The sequence below is a fragment of the Mixophyes fleayi genome, chromosome 1 (assembly GCF_038048845.1).
Source record: "Mixophyes fleayi isolate aMixFle1 chromosome 1, aMixFle1.hap1, whole genome shotgun sequence".
In the NCBI taxonomy this organism is placed as follows: Eukaryota; Metazoa; Chordata; class Amphibia; order Anura; family Limnodynastidae; genus Mixophyes; species Mixophyes fleayi.
Window position 1 is genome coordinate 186,146,585 of NC_134402.1, and position 25,733 is coordinate 186,172,317.

The window sequence follows — 25,733 nt, forward strand, 5'->3', positions numbered from 1 at the left end:
TGTATTCCACAAAGCCGCCTAGGGTATAACACGAAAGGCCACCCCCTTTCAAATGTAGACATGCAATATAAACAAATAATGTAAAATGCTAAAGAGTCCTCGTTTGGACTTGAAACGCGTTGGATGACCCACGGCAGCCTGTGTGACTACCAGGATTCATGATACATCAATAACAACGAGGGGACTGGACACGGGTAATTCACTTCATCTCATTGTATATGCTTTTTATCATTGCTCTATGGTACGCACATAGGAAAACCATAAGTTCCTGTTTTTATATGTTATATTTATGTCTCCTAAATAAATGGAATTATGCTATGAGCATTTTGTTTCTGGTATTGCATATTTCACACTGGGGTGCTTTTGGAGAAGAAAGATCATCTCCATCAACAGAGATTTATATATGCGCTGGAGACAAGAGTCCATTACAGGCACCATTTACTCACACAAACCATGAGACACTGCAACTGATGTAAAATATGTCTGTATTTTGAAGCCATGACCCAGTAAGAGCCATCCACCTAATGTCTCTGCCATTCACATGACACAATTTTACATTATAACTAGGGATGTGCACCGGCCACTTTTGGTGTCTCGTGTTTTGTGTTTTGGATTCGGATTTGCTTGAGGTTTTGGGTTTGGATTTGTTTCGCAAAACACCTGACAAAAGGTTTTGGTTCGGATTTAAGGTTTTGGATTCGGATTTATTTTGAAAAAAACGTAAAAAGTGTTAAAATCAAGTTTTTGGGTTTATTTTCACTCCTACGCTATTATTAACCTCAATAACATTCAATAACAATCATTTCCACTAATTCCCAGTCTATTCTGCAGAATCAGTGAACTTTGTAATATTGCAGTACCAATGGACTTATACTGCAGGATTGTTTTTGTATATTTTTTTTTAATTTCTTTTTTTTATATATATATATTTTTTTATAACTTTTTTTAAAAAAATTCGCGCTGTGCTGTGCTGTTTGTTATTTACACAGCACAGCACAGCACGAGATATAGCAGGACAGAGGACCACCTAACACAACCTCCCTCTACCCTGATCAATGCCCGAGTGAAGATGGCGGCGGCTTGCGGGGAATTTATAGGATCCGAGTATCGCGAGATCCGACAGCGGGATTATGACTCAGAGCCTCGGTTTCAGTTTTGCAATTGGCGGGAATACCCGGATCTGTCTCGGATCCGGCTCGGATCGGCAACGTTCGGGTGAGTTTGGATTTCAGATATCCGAGCCCGCTCATCTCTAATTATAACACACTCCCAACCTGAGTAGTTAAGTACATTTGTGCAGACATTTAGAACTTTAGTCTCCTTTCCAAAACCAGGTTTAAAAAAAGGGTTCGCAATTTGATCACTATGTTGAAAATAAAGTAATGCATGGCTGCTTTTTCATGTAGGACACCACTAAAAAGTAATTGTTTGCAGACTGATATTTAGAGTGTAGATTTGTGTGCTACATGAAAAACAGACAGTATTGAACCTAGGTGCAAAATCATTAAAGATTTTAGCACCTTGGCATTTTCACATGGTTTAGTCCAGGAGACATAAGTAAGAAATTTCTGGATTAAGTTGTTCAAGGAATCAGGCCCTACAAGGCAAACTTTGCAGGGACAATTGCCGCATGGATTATGTATTGAAAGTACCACCCTAGGTCCGTAAGGTTTGAAACTAAACATGTACATGCAAAACAGAGCCCAGGACAATGAAACCTTGGCTTGTACTACAGTTAAGTAGTACACACATCTCGGGAAGACACAATAAGGGGCAGACAGGTCTAAATGTCTTGATATTGGGCTGAAATGTGTACATTAAGCATCCATGAAACTCCGTGGAAAGGTTGTAGTCTACTGTGACGTTAGACACTTGTCCCTGTGGAACAAATTATTGGATTTTAAGTACTCACGTGTGTACCTTGGAGTTTTGGGCTATTGGCTTTTTGTGGGTGAATGCTTGGGTATGTGTATTATTTCCCTCCTCACAATCTTTTGTACAATTAGGCATAGAATGACAGTTTTGCAACAATTTGGCAGACCATTTTAAACATAAATGTCTTGTACGACACTTTGGGCTAGATTTACTATCAGGCGGGATGCGTGGCGGCTTGAAGCCGCCATGCATCTCCGTGGTTTTCCGGCGGGTTTGCATTGCAAACAGCCGGATTTACTAATGGGCGCATTTCATCTTCAATTTGAAGCCGCCGGCGATGTCACGGCGGGATGTAATGCTCAAAGCCGCCGGCGGCTTTGAATTGAACATTTCGCTTTTGCTTTAAATGACGGCACTTTCGTGTAAGGGCAGTTTATTTGAAAAATACACCTGTCTCATGGCCTGTTACTATTGGCTACTTTCAAAGTCAGGAGATTTGACATCACAAGCCCTATATAAATCGCTGGCCTTTCACTTTTTCTTTGATAGGGTTTTGAGGCGTTTTGAGAGAGGAGTTTGGTGGTTAGTGCTTTGGAGAGAGTTGGTGATAATGAGTATAGTGGAGTATAGTGGTTTGGTGGTGCGATTTCTGCTTGAAGTGTAAGTAGTCCTGTGGTATTTTTCAGTTTTGTGCATTTATTTTCTCTTTTTTTTCTGTCTTGTATTTATTGTATTTGTCTTTCTCTTTGTCTCTGTTACTTGTGTGTGAGTGTGTTGTGAGTGTTTCTGTAGTTAGTCTAGTTTGTCCTTTGTGTTTGTCAGTCCTTCAGTGTTTTGTGTTTTTGTGTATTTATTGTCATTGTGAATATGTCCAGAGATAGGAGGGGAGCAGAGGCTGAGGAGAGGGAGATGGAGGTTGAGGGGGCAGAGGAGGGTGAGGAAGGCTTTGAGGAGTCAGGACAGGGCACGAAGACCAAGACAGGGAGGAATGTCCGTTTCTCCCATGATGAGAATTGTGTGCTGGTGCACAACATAGTTCCGTGCTATGAAGTGATCCTTGGGAACCTGGCAGCCCGTACTCCTCTAAGGCGGCACCACCAATTGTGGGGGAGAGTCTGTGATGCCGTGAACGCGGTGGGCCCACTAAAGCGGACAGTGGCTCACTGCCGCAAGCGCTTTTCAGATATAAAGAAGAGGCTCAAAGAGAAAATGGCTGAGAAAAAGAGGGCAACAAGATGAACGGGTGGTGGCCCCCCCTCTTCGTATAGAGTACACCACTTATGAGGAGGAGCTGCGCCAGATAATGCCCCCTGAGATCGTCGAGGGGATTAATGTCCAAGACACAGATTCACCCTCGTTTGGCCAAGTATTTGGTGAGTTATTTGCCTTTTTTACTGTAACATTATTAAAAGGTTTTTGTTTTTTTTTAAATTTTTTTTTTTTTTTTAAAAAATGTTTTGTTTTTTTAACACATTTTTTGAAAATACTGCATATTTTTGAATGGATTGTTTGCTGCAAATACATTGTATGCTTTTTCTAATCCATCCAGAATCGCCTCGCCAACAGTTAACACCCAGTCCCAGGTCTACACCTCCACCTTCACTGAGGGATTCTGCCTCTGAAGAGCAAGCAGGTGCGTGTTCACTGTTTGTGGATGAAATAATGTAGTTAGATGTTTTTCTTTGCAGATGTTGGTGTCCATGTTATATTATTTGCCTTTTATATGATTTGCAATGAGAACATAAGGCTAGATTTACTAAACTGCATGTTTTCAAACCTACAGATGTTGCCTATAGCAACTATTCAAAATGTTTTTTTTTTTTTTTTCATTCTACAAGATGATACCTAAAATCTGATTGGTTGCTATAGGCAACATCTCCACTTTTTCAAACACGCAGTTTGGTAAATTTACTCCATCATATACTACACAGAGGGAGAGTGAAAATAGTAATAGCTTACCCCAAAGCACTGTCTTGCAGCATTTGGCTGCCTGCATCATCATATTTGTTTGTTAAAAGATTTTGCTTTTCTAACACTATCACCCAAACATAGCCCAATTGAGAATGTTTTATTCCAAAGATAAAAAGTGCATCCTTAAGCAGGTTGCATATGAGAAGAAATCAAGAATGCAAACATCGTGAAACAATCTGTATTGGAAAAAGATTAATCTTTCCTATCCAGTGTTCAGAATGCAATATACAAACATATTAGATCATATATACTTATCGTGATTTTTCATCCACAGGCCCTTCATCTAATCAGGCACCTCAGCGGGAGTCCTTGGCCATGTCACCTGAGCCAGAGGATGAAGCAGTCATCACCCTCCAAACTGTGGATGCCCCAGACGCCTCCAACAGCCTGCACCTGGCCCTGCAGAACCAACAACACAGCAGGAAGCTGCGCCTCCAACTTTGGACCCAGCCAGAGAAATGGCCCAGTCAATTGAGCAATTTCAGCAGCTGCAAACCACATTTATGGACACGCAGATGAGGCACATGTCTCACATTGTGAGCCATTTGAAGCGGGCACATCGCAGCGACAGTCATATCCCTGCTGCATTAAACCACATAGCAACTGCTATGGAACAATCCAATGTTTATATGGCCCAAATGACTGGGGCTGTGGAGGCCTTACATTCCACAGTTTGTGAGGTGAATGCTAATGAGAACCTGCTGGCAGGGCAAGTACATTCTGAAATTGTGGCCCGTTTCCCGGCACCTATTTCTTCAGCCACCACCAGTACTGCTAGTACGCCTAGCAGATCTGTGCAGAGTACTCCTCCAAGGAGAGGTTCTCGCACCAGGGGTGGCCGAGGTAGAGGAGAAAGTGGCTTCCGAGGTGGTGATGTGCATGCAAAAAGGCGGCGCTAGTGTATTTTTTTTTGCTTTGGTCTTATGTTTTTTCATGCATGTGTATGCATTCTAATTGTTCCTTTATTGTGTTGAACTGCAATAAATGCTGTTTAATTTCAGTGCTATCAGTCTTTCTTTTCTGCAAATTAAACAAGAGTATACTGGTTAGAAAAAACAATGCACTAATTTCACTTACATTCTAGGGACGTTCACATTGACTACATGAAGAATACACACTATCCTCTGTTTAAAAGTTAACATCTGCACCAAAAAAAACAAAAAATCAATGCACTCACATCACACACATTTTAGATCAATAAATGTTTTTCATAGTATGCACTTACATGTAAAGTTGCTTGTAATGAGAGGGTCTCTAATCTGCCTCCACCCCTGTGTGCTCTGCACATCACCAAATGGGACACGGACCCCTAATTGTTCACTGTCTACTGCAATAATCGGTGGGGTAAGTTGATGTAAAGCTAGATTATGTATCAAATAGCCAGCCAGGATAATATCAGACACCTTTTCAGGTGCATACATAGCCACCCCACCACATTATTCTAGTAAACTGAACCTGGTTTACAAGAGTACAAAGGTACGCTGTAACACACCTCTACTAGTGGCTATGTGTGCCTCATTGTATTTGTGCTGTCCAGGTGTCTCAGGATGCAGCAGAGGAGTCATCAGCCAGAAACCCATTTTTTCTTCTGTCAATTTGGGATTGCTTTTACATTCTATTAAGGGTTGACTATGTAATGACATATTGTGCATCCTGATTTTGGACAAACACCAGTATTCTTGAGGTTTTGTTGCAATTTAAAAATAAAAACCAACAAATGTGTAAATCAGTAAATCAGTAAATCTGGCCCTGACTGTACGATGCGGAAAGATACGGATCCGTACCTATATGAATCAGGCCCCTAATCTTAAACCTGCCTCAAAACCTGCCTGTAAAAACAAGAGAAATCTGGATGTTTTGAAGGCTGAGCTAGATACCTTACAACCCTCGCACCATTTGATATATGATTTCCAGATTCGATGGTAATGCTTCGATGTGACCTCTTTTCTTGCAGCAACCATAGTTGTAATGACTGTAGATGGAAAACCTCTGCGCCTTAGGATTGTCCTTTCAGTAGCCATGCCGTCAAACGTGAGCGCTGTAAATCTGGATGAACTAGCCGTCCCTGCAGAAGGAGGTCTCTTCTTAGCGGCAGGGGCAAGGGTCGTCCAGAAGAAGGTACTGAATGACAGAATACCACGCTCTGCAGGCCAAATCCGGTGCTATCAGGAGAATCTTTTCCCTTGACCTCCTCATTCTCTTGAGAATTCGAGGAAGCATGGGGAAAGGAGGGAACACATACCCGTATTGAAAGTTCCATGGGGCTGTCAACGCGTCTACCGCCGCTGCAGCTGGATCCCTTGTCCGAGCGCAATACAGTGGAAGTTTGGAATTGTGTCTTGACGCCATTAGGTCTATTTGTGACAGACCCCATCTGCTTACTGGAGACTAAAACACTTCTGGGTTCAATTCCCATTCCATTTGCAGAATGTCCTGGCGACTTAAAAAGTCTGCCTCCCAGTTTTCTATCCCTGGTATAAACACGGCCGATATCACCTGGGCATGATTCTCTGCCCAGCGCAGAATGTGACTTCCCTCGTTCATTGCACTTCTGCTGCGGGTTCCGCCCTGGTGATTTATATATGCGACTGTAGTCGCATTGTCTGACTGCACTTGAATAGCCCTTCCCTGAGGAAGGGACTGTGCTTTTTGAAGATCATAAAATATTGCTCTGAGTTCCAGAGAATTTATTGGTAGAATTCTTTCCTACCGGGACCAGCGACCCTGGAGGATGTGTGTGACCTAGAATTACTGCTCCCCAACCTCTCTGACTCGCATCTGTGGTCAAGAGGGTCCAGTCTGATACACCGAAAATACTGCCACTCAGAAGATGGCTTGACTTTACCCACCATGTCAGGGACAGCCTTGTCTTTGGGGCCATGGTCACTAACTCTTGTAGAACCAGATGAGATCCTGTCCACTGACTTAATAAGTCCAGCTGCAGGGTCCGGAAGTGGAACCTTCCATAAATTATGGCCTCGAACGTGGCCACCATCCTCCCTAGCAGGCGTGTACATGTGTGGACCGACACCCTGCGGTGTTTTAGTATCTCCCCTATCATACTCCGGATGGCCACTGCCTTCTCCTGGGGTAAGAAAAATCTTCTTCTGGACAGTATCCAAAATCATCCCCAGAAATTTTAGTCTCTGGGAAGGAATCAATCTTGATTTTTCGAAATTGACCACCCATCCGTGTTTTAGTAACAGCTGATGAGTTAGGGAAATGTTTCTGAGCAAAATTTCCTGACTGGAAGCTTTTATAAGGAGATCGTCCAGGTATGGGGTGATCATAACCTCTTGAATATGAAGTAATGTCATAATTTCTGCCATTAGTTTGGTTAAAACTCTGGGAGCAGAGGACAGGCCGAAGGGAAGGGCTTGGAACTGATAATGCCTGTCCTGTATCGCAAACCTGAGGTAGCTTTGGTGAGGCGGCCAAATAGGGACATGGAGATTTATATCTAGAGATAAACCATAAACTCCCCCTCCTCCAGGCTTATAATTACAGACCGAATGGACGCCATTCTGAATCTGATTACCTTTAGAAAAGCATTCAAATTCCTTAAATTGAGGATCGGCCTGACCGACCCATTTGGTTTGGGCACCAGAAAAAGACTGGAATAATATCTCGTGCCCCTTGAGTAATCCAGTACTGGTATTATCACACCTGAGTCCAGAAAATGCTGAATAGCCCTTTGAAGGAGTAGGCACCTTTCTGTGGAAACTGGCAGCCTGGTTGAGAAAAACCGACACTGAGGAATCTCTCGGAACTCTATCTTGTATCCATGAGTGACCAGACTCGTCACTCATGCATCTGAACAGGTCTCTCTCCAAATCTGAGAGAAATCCCGAAGACAGCCTCCTACTCTGGGATCCCCCACATAGGATTGGAGACCGTCATGCAGAGGGCTTAGTACTAGATCTATTCTCCTGCGAAGAGGATGCGGCAGCAGAATGACCTCTGCCCCTGAATCCTCTAGAAGACATGGTAGCTCCTCTGGATCTATATATTTGGAGGAAGTCCGAAAGGACCAAAAAGATTGTGCATAGCTTCTACGTGGATTAGAAGTAGCTGAAGGCAGAAAAGAGGATCTTCCCCCCGTAGCCTGGGAAATCCATCTATCTAACTCTTCCCCAAACAACATCTTTCCATTGTAAGGTAGAGCTTCTACTCCTTTCTTAGAACTCCCATCAGCCTGCCATTGTCTGAACCAGAGATTCCTGCGGCCCGCCACTGACATAGCAGATACGCGGGATCCAACCATACCCACATCTCTAGCTGCTTCACCTAGATAGGAGGCAGTCTCACTAATATGGTCTGTTAACCTTACTAAATCTTCTACCTCAGCCCCCTCAGCTATACCAGTCCTGAGCTGAGAAGCCCATTCCTCTACAGCCTTGTTGACCCATACCCTAGCCATAATAGGCCGCAATTGTATTCCGGCTGCAACATATATATTTTTAAGAATGGATTCAAGCTTTCCATCTGAACCATCTCTTAAGGATGTAGCTCCAGGAACTGGTAAGGTCATTTTCTTAGACAACCTAGACACAGAAGTGTCTACTAAAAGGGGCGACTCCCAGTCCTTCCTATTATCTTTAGAGAATGGTTAGGATGCCAAAAAACTTTGGGGCACCGAATTTTTTTTATCTGGCTTTTCCCAGGCTTCTGCAAAATGCTCATCTAGCTCTGAAGACACTGGACACGTTATAGCAGGCTTATACCTTTTTGTAAAGAACATTGGCTGAGAGGTACCGGGGTCAGGCTCCCTAACCTTAAGGACCTGACGGACTGCCATAATCAAAGCTTCTAACCCTTGTGGCACTAACTTCGACCCAAGGACAATTCCATCTTGCACCACTTTAAATTTCAGCTACCGCTGTTTGCCAATGTTTCCTACATGTGCTATATACTGTTGCGTGCTTAGCAAACATCTTAGACAGCCATTGATGATGCAGATGACTCAGCATAACATTTTGACATCTGGTCTTGTCTACTGTAAAAGAATTGAGCAGAAATAGTGACACCTCTGCTGTAACTTCACCTGATTCTACCATTAACTATCAACATCCAAAGAATGGTGGAGGATTTTTTTTTTTTTTTTAATGGTATAAAGACAACAGTTTTATTAACAAAGAACAACGTTGCATGCAGAAGTAATGTAAGCATGGATGTCTAATTAGATGTGTATATGTATTACCTTCCACTTTGCTGCTGTTTCATCAAGTGTTTGTAATCTGCACTTTACATGAAAGGTACCTAACTAGATTATAATTTTGTGGGAATTGGGGCTGATTCGAAGCTCAATGATGAACTTGCTTTTTTCTGGGAATTACAAAGGCTCTTTTTAGTGCATTGTCTGGCACCCTGGACTGGTCTGGGTCTGATAAAAGCATACATCTTAGCGGGGGCAGCGCTTGTTGCCATGTATTAGCTGTAGAATTACCCCAGTTATGGAAGAAATGGGTGGAGCGTTTAAATGAACCATAACTGGTTTCATGATCCAAGGAAAATTCCATTGCACCACTTTTCAATTCTGCCACTGCTGTGTGCCAATGTTTCCTAGATGTGCTAGGAACTGCCGTGTGTTTGAGTCACTACTCTGTCGCTTAGCATCCAGCCAGGTCGCTGCAGTATTTGTCCGAAAGTGTATGAAAATAATATTGTGATCTGTGAAGTGGTCAAAATTGACTGCAAATGACTTGAAATTAGTGTTATTGAGGTTAACAAAAAACGAGCAAAATTAGGTGATGTTTAGCATATGTTAGCTATTTTTCTAAAAAATCCAGATCCAAAACCAAAACACACGAGAGCTGTTTTGCCAAATCCAAAACACGAAGTTAATCCAGATCCAAAACCAAAACCAGAACACGGGGGTCAGTGAACATCTCTAGTTTAAATGTTGCTGAAAGCAATGAAAATTTAGAGGCAGTGTGGGTGACATCCTACAGAGACCCCCACTAATTTTACCTAGTTTTCTGTGTCACACGAAATATCTGATGCTTACTACCTGCCCAGATCCTGGACGGACATGCGCCGGCTGCAGTCTTTAAGTTTCCTGTCCAAGTGCTTAAAAGCAATTAAAACCTACTAAATATACCTCAAATTTTTCCACATAGCGACTCTGTTGTATATGAAAAACAAATGTGATCAAGACAAGCGCTGTTTATCTGCCATACAGCCACATATGAATCTGTGAAAAAAATTGATATGATAAATGATATTACTCAGTTAACCTCATAGGTATTGCACTTCCACAAATAATTCTTTGTAGCAGGCTTTGATTATGATCTCTTTTAAAAGTATCAATAGGATTACTCCTATCACTGCAGCCAAGCGTTCCACTTATGATAAATGGATACATGGGATCTACCAGTAGCACATGCCTCCCAGGCCTTTCTTCTATACAGGACGCAAAACAGCAGCCGCCTACAGAGGTAGCAATGCATCGCACATTGCAGCCTACAGTCAGGCCTAAATGGGGCTTAGTTAATGGGTCTGGATCATGGGAGCTTACAGCCTCCTGACAATTTGGAACCTGGATTGGTCCAAACTTCATGGAAACACCTAGTGGGTGAGTCCCCACCTCACCATTTGGCCTGTATAGTCAGCTCAAGAATGACTAATCTTTCTACTTCATCTGAGGCCCTGCAGTACTAAGCAGAACCTCCTTCATCAAAGGGTTTTACAAACTTAACTTAAATTTCAGCACCTCGCTGCTGACAGAGATGTAACTTGACAGTTACTTCAGATTGCTTGAATCTCGGGGTCTGCTCTAGATAGATTCCCCCTGATTTGGCATTGGAATTCTTTTATCTCACCACGAGATTGGGGCCTCCATTTAATCAATGACGTAACATCTGCTCTGCTAATGAGAATCCTGCCCCCACTCATCCCACTATATTGCGAAGTAGAAATGAGAAAGCTAAATTAAAGCAAGGAGCAAAGGACATGTGTCCTCAAACATTCTTCATGTAGGTGCAACATCTTAAGTATCTGATATTTTTTACCTGTTTCCAGCCTCTATTTAGCCTGGGCTTAGATCCATTGTTTGTTGGATCTTTCTACCTAACAAAATTGACTCCAAAAGCAAGAAGCAAGTAATCTAAACACTGCTATTTTTTGTAAAGACATGATAATCTGCCCTGCACACAACGTAGTCTACACAAAGTCCTAGGAGATTTCCAAGTCCGCAACTGACAGCGGAGGAAGAGGTCTCTCAATTAGAGCAGCCTGATAACCAATGTCGTACAAGACATCAAAGCCACCTTTCAGGCTTACCTTCACCAGATAGTCCAAGGATTTCGCTTGTACCTCACTGAAATTGGAAATAAAATGGACACATTGTAAACTTAGATCATATTTGTAAATTGTTAGACACTGTATGTAGATTAGTACTTAACTTCCCTCCAATCTTAGGAACATAAAAAGAGCACCATGGAACAACATCAGATAATCGATAATACCACCTTAACAGACTACCTCCGAGATCTAGTTTGACAGAGGCGTCTCCTGAAGAGCTATTATTGCGCTCTCTGTACCAGCACTGCTCCTGGTCAAGCACCATGGATGCATTATTTCATTATTAAAGAAAAGTTGATGTTTGCATCAACGAGAGTACGAGATTATGGAGGTCTGTTCATTTAACAACTTAGCATCTGTTTCTATCCAAAAAAGAAAAGCTCATCAAAATGTAATCACAGACAGCATGGGTACAAATAGGGGCAGATTGGGAACTTAAAGTGGTCCTGGAAAAAACTCTGTGGCTTCATGTGGACGAGTCCAAATCAACTGTAGGTGGGGCCAACACAAAAGTAGGTGGGATTTAGAACTACCGGAATTCGGTTGTAATAACATTTACGAAAAAGTAGATGTGATGGCTTAAGACACAGTGGGTCATCTCTAAAGCAAAGCAGGGAAAAAGCTGCTAGTCCTGTGCTATAAATTAATCCTTTTAAATTATCTGCGACTGGTTTATGTCTCTGTGCTCAAATTTCATTAGTTGCCTACTAAAACATCATTCCAAAATTTCTTTCATAGAAACATATCTGACTTTGTTTAATAAGTTTAACTATTACGAAACATGTTGGCAGAATCCTATTTGGCATATAATCCTATGAGTCTGCCAGAGCAGCATATGAACACCTCACCGCACTGTTGCATCTTTCCCTGACATCATGAGCTGTAAACTACCAGTAAAATCTCTCTCTGTAATATATAAAAATGTATACTGTGTGTTTCAAAAAATGCTTTTAAAATAATCCTTAAAATAAATGGCTATCCAGTGCAATCACCACAAAGGTAAAATGCTTCAAGCATCTGCAAGAAAACACTTCTTTTGTAACAATTATGTATGAGTTGTCGAAGTCAGCAAATTGGATAAAGTCATTTCAATTAAAGTCGAGCAAACTTGGTTGTCTTTGTCTGAAAAGATGCGTACGGTACGCATCGACGTACAAGGGCACGCTACGGCGTGAAAGGGCGTACGCATACACTACACGTGGCAGCAACAGTAATTGGTCTTTTACCATACATTCGCACAAACACGCATACTTATAAAATAGTACACTTTAATGGTAGTTGCAACACATAGTCAGTTATGTCGAAATATAGTAGTGTTTATGTGTTATATTAAAGTTACATGCATATTAGTGAAATATACGGAACAGGTTGAAGGAATCATGAGTGGTATCATAATAAACCTCTTTACATTTCCTACTGTTTGGTTCACTCTGCGAAGGAATCGCAGAGTGCATACACAAGTTATGAATGATAGGGAATTATGGACTACTTAAGACTAAGGAATCTTGGCGGGAAGACCCGAGCATACCCCCTGGAGAGGTGACCCCTCCTTTGGATTCCTTAGGATGAACTAGCCAATGATTGACAACCCCTTGGACCTTCCTGAGACCTGGACCAATAGATGCAAGCTATACCATCTTCATTGTATTACTGTATTTCTGTGTGTATATAAGCAGCAGCTTCACATCTAGTGTTCAGACATCTTGTCCCCAGACTTCACGATTGAATGACTGCACACTGGATCCAGAGCGCCTGCGATAAGTAACGGCTGTATTTATTATCACTTCGCTTGAACATATTATACTACTTTTTGCAAATAAATCTTTGTGCGTTGGAAACACAAATCGAGGTTCGACAATGGTTATTGGTTAGCGACAATACGCACATAACAATTTAGGGGCTCGTGAGCTTTGGAGGTTTCGTTGCCGACGATACGCAAGACCAACGGATTTCGGTTCCGCAACAAAGGGTGGAGACGCGTCATAAACGGGTAAGAACGCAATGTGTTCAAAACCTGAATTTTACTCTGTGTTGTGAAACCGAATGTCCGTTTTGCATTGTCTAGGGCACGCTAACTAGAACCTAGGGACAAAAGAGAAAACTGTTTCTTTTTACTGTCATTGTGCGTTTTAACTGTATTGCATTGCTTAGCGTATGTGTATTTCCTGTTGTGCGTACGCGAACTTCCGGTAGATTTGCCACGTGGTTAAACAATCGATTTGATAGTTATACATGCATAGTATAAATCACTTGGGAAAGTTTCTAAAACATTATCACTATTGTTGGGAACATTGTTGATTTTCTGCGCAGAAAACTAAGGTGTATGTGTTTGGTGATTGTATGATTTTGAAGTGAAAGTTGATTTACTGTCAAAAAGACAGGGATATCGGTTGCCGTTTGACGAGGCGGGCTTGCAACCGAGGTAGTATACAAGGCAGGTAAACTGGCAGCAAAAGCCCTGTTTGAAAAGAGAACAGTTAAAAAGCTTTTGGAAACTTTCTCCCCAAGAGTAACCGCAAAGTTTAGCGATAGTTAGTATTGCTAAGCGGTGCGATCGGACCGCATGGTTTATTGTGCAACCGTGCTTGTGACTTGGGTTGAACGGCTGGAGGAATTACGCTGGTACAGATGGGTAAACTCCGGTACTACCAATTCAGTAATACTCAACAGAATTATGTGGAGAGCCAGGATATCGAGGAGCTGATATTTCTGTTGTCCATAGTGATATTTCTGTGTTAGGAGGTGTGTGGGCGTAGCCTGTGAAACCGTCCACGGATAAAAAAATCTCTAGTAAGTTCTGTTTGAAAGGAGAACAGGTAAAAAGTATTTTTGCGTAGCGTTGAGAAATAGGTTGTTTTCACAATGGGTGCTAAGCAAACGCTAGAGATGGTTGATGTTGTGCTGCTTAAGGAAGGACCGCTGGGGTCAGCTAGGTACCTTATGTTTAAGAAATATGGTGCATACGCAACTGCGTATTGCGACACGTGGGTCAAGATGACCAAAGATTGTGATAGGCCTTTCCCAACAATAGGAAGTTTTTATTCAGAGGTACTAAATAATGTAAAAGATAAAGTGTGGTTGATTAAATCAACAAAAGTGAGAAATAGACATAATGATTGTCTAAAATTGTGGAAAATGGAAGGTAACACGTGGCAGAGCAGCGAATGCACAGCGGAAGTAGGCGTGGCAAAAAGCGCGCGCACGGCGGAAGTAGCCGTTGAGAAGCGTGGCGAACTCAGCGCAAGCGCGCCCCCGCCACCTTATGTGGCGGGAGCGGTAAGTACAGCCGGTATTAAAACTGAAAAAAGGAAAATTACTAAGTTGTATCCTGTTTTAAGCCAGTTTAAAACTAGTGTATCAGAAGATGAAGATGAACCCACTGTGATTTCGGCCCTTGCTCATGCTGTTAGTGTACTAGAGGCTCAGCGCAAGTATGAGAAAATGGCTGAGATAGGTGAGAGTAGCGTGATCACTAGGAGTGAAAGCGTTCTAAATCTTGAAACAGCAAATCCTGTAGTGTCCCCTGAAGACAGTGAACCAGTGGGTGCGTACCCAGTCCGCACAATATCAGTTCCCAATGGGAAACCGGATAAGGATGGTGTAGTTCCTTTAAGAAATGTTACAATGCATTGTCCCTGGACTAGATCAGAATTACGTTCCATTATGACTGAATTCCCAGATCCTAGAAAGGAGTTGACTAAATGTCAGAAATTTGTTAAAGACTTAGGAAATGCCCATGAACCAACCAATAAGGATTGGCGTGTAGTGTTGAGGACGTGTCTTCCTCCCAATACTGACATACAAAAATTTATTAAAGATTGTTTGTTGTAGGAAGATGACACCTTGACTGATGAGATTAACCAAAAAAATATAGAACAAATTGTCAAACACTTAGCCATCTATTTTCCAGTAGTGGTAAATTGGAGTAAGATCTTCACCATTAAGCAAAAGGATAGTGAAACAGCAGCAGACTATTTTTCTAGGGCACTAGCATCAATGACACACTTTACTGGAGTAACTAACATAAGAGAGGATCCACATCACAGGGAAGTAGCGGTAGGAGTGTTAATGGATGGTCTTAGGGAAAATTTAAAAACCAGAGTACAAACCTCATTACCTAATTGGAGAGGTATCAGAGTAGACTCTCTTAGGGAGTCTGCTGTGGAACATGACAAAAATATCTTTAGAAAGAAAGAAGAGAAAGGTGATAGGTTGATGACGGTGAGTATTCAGGCTTTAGAAGGAATACACACACAACCACAAACATACCAAGCATACAACTCAAGTAAAAAGGTAATGGTATGTTTTCGCTGTCAGGAAGAGGGACACATAAAGAGATTCTGTCCAGAAGCAAGGAAAGAAACATCAAGGGGGGAATCATATAGGTATCCTCCACGGAGAAACACACATAGGCAAGAGAACACACCGTTACCTGCGCATGTTATAGCAGCAAATGCTGCGCGGGAAAGCAATAGTCAGTGCTAGGGGTCAGGTCATACCTGTAGTCTACAGCCAGTGAGGTTAACTGAGAGTCAGAGAGAAGAACCAACAATGATAGTTGACATAGCTGGTAGGAAAGAAACTTTTCTTGTAGATACAGGGGCGGCCCGATCTGTGATAACCTCTCCTTTCAATCTACAGGTGACCAGTAAAACAATTCCAGCCATCGGGGTAACGGGAAAAGTGTTGCATTATCCACTAACTAAACCAGCTGAGGTTACTATCGGGCCCCTGCATACCAAGCATTCGTTTCTCTTGGCTGCGGCGGCTCCTACTAACTTTCTAGGGAGAGACTTGTTATGTAAAATGGGATGTGTCATATACTGTACTTCTGATGGTGTGTTCTTAGATATACCGGAGAAGGTCGCACATGAGGTACAGGATATATTGGACACCCCTCAAAGGTTAATGTTACACTCTCCTGTTATAGAACAAAGTCCATCTCAAGTAAAGGGGATGTTGCTGGAAATACCAGGTTCACTATGGACCAGAGATGGACAGGACACTGGACTGATGGCAAACGTAGCCCCTGTCATGGTCAATCTAAAAAGTGGTAGGATAGCTCCAAAAATCCCACAGTATCCATTAAAACCGGAGGTGGAACTAGGGGTATATCCTGTTATTGAGAGGCTGTTACAACAAGGGATTTTAATTCGTACAGCTAGTACAGCAAATAGTCCCATTTTCCCTGTGAAAAAGAATGGGGGGAGGGGCTATAGATTAGTCCAGGACTTAAGAGGAATTAACAAAGTTGTTGAGAGCCAATTCCCCGTAGTGCCTAATCCAGCTGTCATCCTCATGCAGATTCCACCGTCTGCCAGTCATTTTACTGTCATTGATCTATGTTCTGCTTTCTTCTCAGTTCCTCTTCACCCTGACTGCCAATAGCTTTTTGCATTCTCCTACCGGGGAGTGCAATACACATGGACCAGACTACCCCAGGGGTTCATTGACAGCCCCAGTATTTTCTCCCAAGCCTTACATGACTGTTTGCAATCCTTTCAACCCCACAATGGGTCTGTTCTAATTCAATATGTGGACGATTTGTTGTTATGCTCTGATTATTTTATGTCATGTTTACATGATACTAAATTGTTGTTGCTTCATCTTTCACAAACAGGGCACAAGGTGGCAAAGGATAAATTACAGCCATGTCAGACTAAGCTCAAATACTTAGGACACTGCCTCACTAAGGGGCTAAGACACCTGACAACCGACAGGATTGAGGCCATACAACACATGACTCTGCCGCAGAGCCAGAAGCAGATTCGTACTTTCCTGGGGATGTGTGGATACTGTAGATCCTGGATCCCAGGTTTTTCTATTCTGGCATTACCATTGCAGGAGCTAGACTCTTCCTCAAAACCAGAACGTGTTGTACACACAGAAGAGTCAGAGCAAGCGTTCTTTAATCTTAAAGATAGTCTGACTAGAGCACCTGCATTGGGAATACCTAATTATGAAAAGCCTTTTGAGCTATTTTGTACAGAAGCTGATGGTTGTGCAGCAGGTGTCCTCGCACAGAAACATGGTGACGCTAGCAGACCGGTAGCATACTACAGTGCACAATTAGACAATGTGGCAAGATCACTCCCAACATGTCTCAGAAGTGTAGCAGCAACGGCTCTTCTGGTAAGTAAGAGCGAGGACGTAGTATTAGGACATAATTCAACTATCTATACACCCCATGCTGTATCAGCTCTGTTAAATTCAGCTCAAACCAGACATGTTTCTTCAGCTAGATTCACAAAGTGGGAACTAGCTCTGATGGCACCCTCAAACATCACCATCAAACGATGTAGCGCCTTAAATCCAGCTACATACCTTCCGTATGTGTCTCTAGAGACACAAAGGGTGGGAGGTGAGGAGACCCTGCTTGATGATGAGTTAGGCAAGAATACTGACACGCATGACTGTATGGAACACCTGAATCAGACCTTTACTGCAAGGCCCGACATACGTGACACCCCCTTAGATAATGTAGATTTTACGTTTTATACAGACGGAAGTTGTCATAGACAGACAGAGACGGGAGAGCTATGTACTGGTTACGCTGTTGTAGACGACCAGGATGTGGTAGAAGCTGAACCCCTTGGTCCACCTCACTCAGCCCAGGTGGCGGAACTAGTAGCACTAAGGAGAGCGTGTGAATTGGCAGAGGGTAAATCAGCCAATATATATACTGACTCTAGGTACGCCTTCGGGGTAGTGCACGATTTTGGGGCCCTTTGGCGTCTTAGAAACTTTACGACAGCAGCAGGTACACCAGTGGCACACTCACAACACATAAAAGGACTTCTGACAGCGATACACTTATGCAGAACAGTAGCCGTCATAAAGTGCAAAGCCCGTACCTTTGAAGAAGACCCAGTGTCATTGGGCAACAACAGGGCAGACGAAGCTGCTAAATGGGCAGCAGGGCAACCTATGACTGTATCGACCGAGACTATGATGGTTTTTCAGACATTAGACATGCAGAAATTAGTTGAAATGCAAGATTTGTGTTCCCTGCAGGAAAATGCGGTCTGGAAGGCGAAGGGATGTGGTCAAGAGTCCTCAGGACTCTGGAGGGATGGACAAGGTAAGCCTATAGCTCCCCGATCGTACTATCCAAGCAGCACACGGCCTGACTCACCTGGGTAAGGAAGGTATGTGCAAACTGGTGAGAGCATACTGGTGTGCCCCCGGAGTTTCCTCTCAGGCTGGTAAGAAAGCAATGTCATGTCTTACTTGTTTGAGGAAAAATGTTGGGAAAACTATTCCAACTGAGCCATCCCACATCCCTCCTACAGACGGACCTTTTCAGGTAATACAAATTGACTATATCCAATTACCACCGTGCAGGAATCTAAAGTATGTGTTAGTGTGTATTGATGTGTTTTCCGGTTGGGTAGAAGCATTTCCGCTAGCCACTAATACTGCTGTGTTCACTGCAAAGAAAATTGTACAAGACTTTGTGTGTAGGTTCGGTATCCCTAGAATCATTGAAAGTGATAGGGGTACCCATTTTACTGGTGATATCTTCCAAAATATGTGTAAACTCATGGGAATCGGTAGCAGACTTCACACCCCTTACCGACCACAAGCCAGTGGTAAGGTGGAGAGAGTAAACGGTACTATAAAGAACAAGCTTGGTAAGATAATGTCTGAAACTGGGTTGGCATGGCCTGAGGCTTTGCCATTGGTCCTCCATAGCATTCGGACCACTCCTAGACCTCCTCTTAATCTGTCCCCCTTTGAGATACTGTTCGGACGACAGCCTCATTTGATCGTGAGTCCACAAGACGACTTGAAGTGTACTAATGAAGTGACTGTACAATATCTTATAAGAATGAGTAGACAGCTAAAGCAACAACAACAAAAACTAAAAATACTGTCACCTGGTATGCCAGAAACGAACTGTCATGATGTTGAACCTGGAGACTATGTTATGATCCACAATTTCTTACGTTCAGGTTGTTTAACAGACCATTGGGAAGGCCCGTATCAAGTGCTACTGACCAGTACTACATCACTGAAGGTTGCAGAGAGAGACACTTGGGTCCATTTCACCCACTGCAGGAGAGTCCATAATCCGGAGAAAGTGCAAGATAAGACTAAGACCGACGACATAGATCTGTCACTTGTGAGTCTGTTCTGGGAGACCTAAAGCCTGCAGTCGAGACACCTGAACCAGAGACGTTGCCCCAGAACTATCTTTCCAGTGATGGAGTGGCGGTTTTTGTTTTTCTTTTGTTCCAGGATTTTCCTTGTTTTTACTCTTTCTAGGACATTCTATTTTTGTGAAGGAGGATGGAGGACGGAGGAGAGTTCTGGTAGTGATACGGATGAGATGGAGGCAGAGGAAAAGTTATTAGGATACTCAGAGCAGCCCATTATCAGACTTGGTCCGGGGGTTATGAAAAGGTCTGCTAGCTCAGGAACTCGGAGGCAGTGTGAGGGGCTATTGTCTGATGAGTATTGTATCTGCAAGTTTTGAGACTCCCTAGTTGAAGAGAGATGCATCCAACGATGCCAGTCCCCCAGTACTCTGAATATAGGTGGGCATCCTTTGGAGGATTATCACTCCCTGGTGGGTGAGGTGCTAAACCAGACCGAGTGTTGGGTGTGCTCTCATGTGCCGCAAGGGCAGCATAATATAGGACTAGTGCCATTCCCTCTAAACATATCCGAAATACTCGAATTGAGGGGTGGGAGGCCTATTTTGGAGGTACAATAACACTAGGTCCCCTAGTCTGACGCTTCGACAATACTCAATAGGCAGATCTTTGCTGTGCCTAAATATATCTCATGCAAAGCGCCTGGAGAATTGGGAGGCTGACCTATCAGATCAGACCATGGCTCGCCACACTCATTTTAGAGGGAGACTCACAAGGTCACTACTAGGCAGGAATGTTGATGGAAGTCACAAATTAGGGCGTATAACCAAACATAAGAAGGTATCCATTGGAAAAGTCTCTACAGATAAATGTAAAAATGTCATTAATGCCGACACGTGTCTAGAGCAAATGGAGACACTAGGCATTGGTAGTTTTATCAAAACTCTGTGTGATATAATTCATGGGCATACTGTTCCTTATGTTCTCCCTGATGATATGTATTTTGTTTGTGGAAGGAAAGCTTATTCCTGGGTGACTCCGAGTTCCAAGGGCTTGTGTTTCTTAGCTAAACTGGTTCCTGAAATCATGACTATTACTCATGAAGAAATGGTTGGTATTCACAAGACTACATCACCACCATACATACACACACAGTATGAACACCGTGGCAAGAGAAATATGATTCCGGGTGAGGAACCCATAGCTACAAAATTGATTAGTGAAACTGCTGGTTTCCAAGTTATGGTTGCTCTAGATCTCACCAGGACCGCTCGGGGAACATTAAACTTTAAGTATATCCAAGACCTAGCTAAATTAATAGATAATATCACCGAGATGTATGATGACACTTTTAGGTATACTGGAAGGGAGCTACAAGCGTACAAGAAGGAGTTGGTGCAACATAGACTGGTACTAAATTATCTTACCTCTATTACTGGTGGGTACTGTGTGACACTGGCCACCCAGTTCGGTGTCAAATGTTCCACGTACATCACTAATAATACGGATGACCCTAAAAAGGTTATAGACCGGAAGATGGATGAAATTTTGCAGCTGAAATGGGAATTTCGAAAGAGCCATAATTCTTCGTTATATGAGGTCGGGGAAAAGGTGGCGGGTTGGTTCTCATGGTTGAACCCTGTGAAATGGTTCTCTGGTCTGGGGGAGTGGGTACAGGAAATCGTTGCTAGTGTAGGTAAGCTCCTTCTCCTTATACTGGGTGTCATCTTAGCAATTGGTTTAGTTGTCAAATGTGTTCCTACTGTGTTGAAGTGTGGAAAACGGTCTCATAGGAGTAACACTGAGAAAGAGACTGAAAGGGTGGTACCAGATACCAAGATCATGGTCTGTGAAGAAGTATTGTATAATCCTGAACTTGAAACGGTGATTGGGTGATAGTTTATTACACTATCAAAGGGTGGAGCTGTCGAAGTCAGCAAATTGGATAAAGTCATTTCAATTAAAGTCGAGCAAACTTGGTTGTCTTTGTCTGAAAAGATGCGTACGGTACGCTACGGCGTACAAGGGCACGCTACGGCGTAAAAGGGCGTACGCATACACTACACGTGGCAGCAACAGTAATTGGTCTTTTACCATACATTCGCACAAACACGCATACTTATAAAATAGTACACTTTAATGGTAGTTGCAACACATAGTCAGTTATGTCGAAATATAGTAGTGTTTATGTGTTATATTAAAGTTACATGCATATTAGTGATATATACGGAACAGGTTGAAGGAATCATATCATGAGTGGTATCATAATAAACCTCTTTACATTTCCTACTCTTTGGTTCACTCTGCGAAGGAATCGCAGAGTGCATACACAAGTTATGAATGATAGGGAATTATGGACTACTTAAGACTAAGGAATCTTGGCGGGAAGAGCCGAGCATACCCCCTGGAGAGGTGACCCCCTCCTTTGGATTTCTTAGGATGAACTAGCCAATGATTGACAACCCCTTGGACCTTCCTGAGACCTGGACCAATAGATGCAAGCTATACCATCTTCATTGTATTACTGTATTTCTGTGTGTATATAAGCAGCAGCTTCACATCTAGTGTTCAGACATCTTGTCCCCAGACTTCAGGATTGAATGACTGCACACTGGATCCAGAGCGCCTGCGATAAGTAACGGCTGTATTTATTATCACTTCGCTTGAACATATTATACTACTTTTTGCAAATAAATCTTTGTGCATTGGAAACACAAATCGAGGTTTGACAATCGTTATTGGTTAGCGACGCACATAACAGAGTCCTAAATGTGCCCTGTGATTGGGAGTGGTTTGATTTAATAACAGTGCAGTGAGGGTTGGCAGACAATGGCATAAGTGATGGGGAGAGCTATTCCAAGGGTTTGCTGGTGATATAGTAAGTGCAAAGGAGTCAGGATTAATGATATTGTCAGTGCAATGGGGGCTGGCCATATGTTCAACAGAGTGATCTGAGAATGGGACCAGTGCAAGGTAGATGGCAGGCAATGGAATCAATACAAGAACCACTAAAGTATTGCTAGAGCTAGAATAAGGCTCCGGGGGCACTTAAGACAAAGGGGTTTATCATTTATGACAAATACACAGGCAAAACTGTGTGCACTACTGTTAGGTACATGCAGCTCTGCCTTGAGGAGCAGTACAGTGTGAAGCGGGACATACTGTTCCTCCCAACTGTCCATGCAGTCAGACCAAATCCTGACTAAGCGAGACAGTCACCCAAATTCTGGGCTGTCCCACCAGATTCAGGATGGTTGGCATACTGTCCTGCTCTCCCCTACCTGTTCTTGTCACTTTCACCACCTGTGGCTGCTGGATCAGTTGCTGCTTGTCTGGATCCTGGAATGTTGGAAGTCATATTTGGAAAAAAAAATGGGTACATGAAATTTAGAAAACTCCAACCCTCCCCGGCATTTAATCAATAGCACCCACATTTAACAATTAGGCCTCTCTCCAGCTCCAGCCCAACATTAAATTAATAGTATATACATTTAATAAATATATCTTTTTCCCATCAACCAACCCCAAAATATCAAAGTAATAGTATTCCCATTTAATAAATAAACCTATTTTCCTCCCTCTAAACAGCCCAGGCAATACATTAATAGCATTTATGTTTAATATAACCATTTCCCACAAACAACAAAGCATTAAATAATTAATATTCACATTTAATAAATAGCTCTCCTCCCCAATCTCAGCCCCACATTCAATTAATATCCCCAAACCACCCCAGCATTAAATTAAAGGTCCCTTCACCCCATATTAATTTAATAGGCCCCAGTATTATATAAAATTGCCCCACCAATAAATTAAATTGCCCTACCATCACTTCACAAATAATAGGAACCATTAAATAATTAGCCCCGACATAAACTCCACCATTAAATTAATACCCTACCTCCCACCAATGAACTATTAAGACAGCCCCCCTCCCTTCCCTCATATCACACAATCTATTAAGACCCTCCCATTCCTATCCTACACACCCTTTAGCAGCCCCCCCTCCTATCCTACACTCCCATTAGCAGGCTCCTCCTATCCTACACTCCCTTTAGCAGCCCCCCTCCTATCCTACACACCCTTTAGAAGCCCCCTCCTATCCTACATAACCTTTAGCAGCCCCCACTCCTATCCTACACACACTTTAGTAGCCCCCCCCCTCACACACACACATACTTTAGTAGCCACACACACTTTAGCAGTCACACACATACTTTACCAAACACACACTTACCTTGTTCCTGCTGCAGACTCCTCTCACTGCACACATGGGACGGCAGATATCATGTGACACATCCCAAGTGACCTGTGTACGGAGACTGCAGCCACAGAGATAGGAGGAGGGAGAGACAGATCAGCAGAGGGGGTCCGAACAAGACCTACAATCCTTTTTTCATCATTTGAACACCAACCAATATAAAATCGAATTAACATTTGAATGGAGTAAGTCCAATGTTAACTTCCTAGATGTTACCATTTATAGTAAGGACACGAGTCTGCATACAAAAACTTACAATGAACCCACGGACATTGTGAGTTATATTAATTATAACAGTAACCATCACAAAACCTGGTTAAATAATGTTCCGTTGAGACAAATCAGAAGAATTAGACGAAACTGTACAGAGGAAGGGATCTTTAATGAACAAGTACATAAGATTAAACAAGCATTTTGGGAGAAAGGATATCAGAGTGCTCTACTTGAGAAGTCAGAAGAAAGAGTTAGGGAACTGTCTAGAGAAACCCTGCTTTCTCACAAGGGAAAGGAAAAATCTACAGCTAATGTTAGATATGAATGGGCTTTTATTTCGGGCTTTAATGCAAATCATAAATTAGTGGAAAGGATTTTCAAACAACATTGGGATATCCTTAAGAGAGATATAGTAATAGGAAGCCTTATTCCAGAGCAACCATCTTTCATTTATAGAAAAGCGCCCAACCTTAAGGACATGATTGTACGAAGCTATCTACCTGAAAAAACAAAGCAGTCAATTAGGACCAAGGGCTTTCACAGGTGCGGTATGTGTGCCGCGTGCAAAATATGTAAGGGGAATGGTAATAAAATTATTACTGTCAAATTGAATGGACAAGAATGTAAAAATAATCATTTCATTAAATGCAACACGAAGAATGTTGTATATGCAATACAATGCATCTGTGAAAAAGTATATGTTGGCAGAACAACGCGCCCTTTAAAAATAAGATTGCGTGAGCATTTATATAATATAAAAAAAAGGCGTAACTACGCATACTTTGTCCAATCATTTTAAGGAGAAGCATTCATGTTCAGGACAATGTATAAAAGGTTTCTGGGGTCTATATAAAGTTGAAGAATGTTGGAAGAACACTGATATTTTAACTACTCTATCGAAAATGGAAATGAAATACATTTACAATTTAGATACTTTAGTACCAAAAGGATTAAATTTTGATTTTGAGCTTAAGTGGTTTTTATAGATTAAATAATCACCATATGAGATCGATATGTTTAGTAAATGTATCCACTTTATCGTTTTTAATTATCTGTATTGACGTTTATATTACATCTTTTTTCCGGCATTTATTCCCAGAGTTCCATCGTTGGAGTATAAAGGAAGAATGGAATCTCTTGGAAATGAATATGTTTGGGACTTCCTTATTATAGATAGTCCGTTTGTTGTATTAGTTAGGGACATTTATGTTAAATGTGTCTATGAGAAATTCAAGCCTCCATATGAGAAACTGGCAGTTTCCAGGAAGCAGACGATCCAAGCCTCGTTTTGAGATCATGAGAGGAGCGTGACACTGACCAGTATAAAGAGGGATCGTGTTGGAGTGCTACACACACCTTGACAAAGACTCACATTTTAAGTTTAAACGCGTTGGTTTTATATCTTGGAGGTTCTGACCGTAAGCAGGAGCGGATGGGAGTGAGCGGACACCATCGGTAACACTAACCTTGTTATACCTTGTTACACGCTTGTTTCATCTTTGCTCTGGTACGAGTCATACCTCATGTTTATGCTGATTTTAATTAAAATGATAATATGCCAGATCTTTTTATTATCTGTTTATTTGAGTGTGGATTCCTTTGTGAGGAATAGAAGGACCTTTCGAGAAAAAGCTTGGAAAGTATCTTCCTATAAGGCGTGTTATCCACCTGGATCTTGTAAGCATACATCCAAAGGGAGTGGAAACAAGTTTTAAGACACTGGTGTTTGAAGGGTGCTTTTCCGTATTTAAAGACACAGAAGGATTTTTCCTACTTTCTCTCCTTTCATCACCTTCTGTATTAAGTTGTGAATATACTACACCATGTATAGTATTTCTTGTTTCAGAGAAGTTTAGAACATTGGTACATCATGAGATGTTTGGTTGGAATAGTATCCAGTGCACATAAAGGAGGTGCTCTATGTATGTATATTTTTGTTGTTGAATTTACAGAGTGTTGGTGGAAACCTTTATATATATTGGGCTGCAGACCGAGTGAAGCGCTTTTTTCTG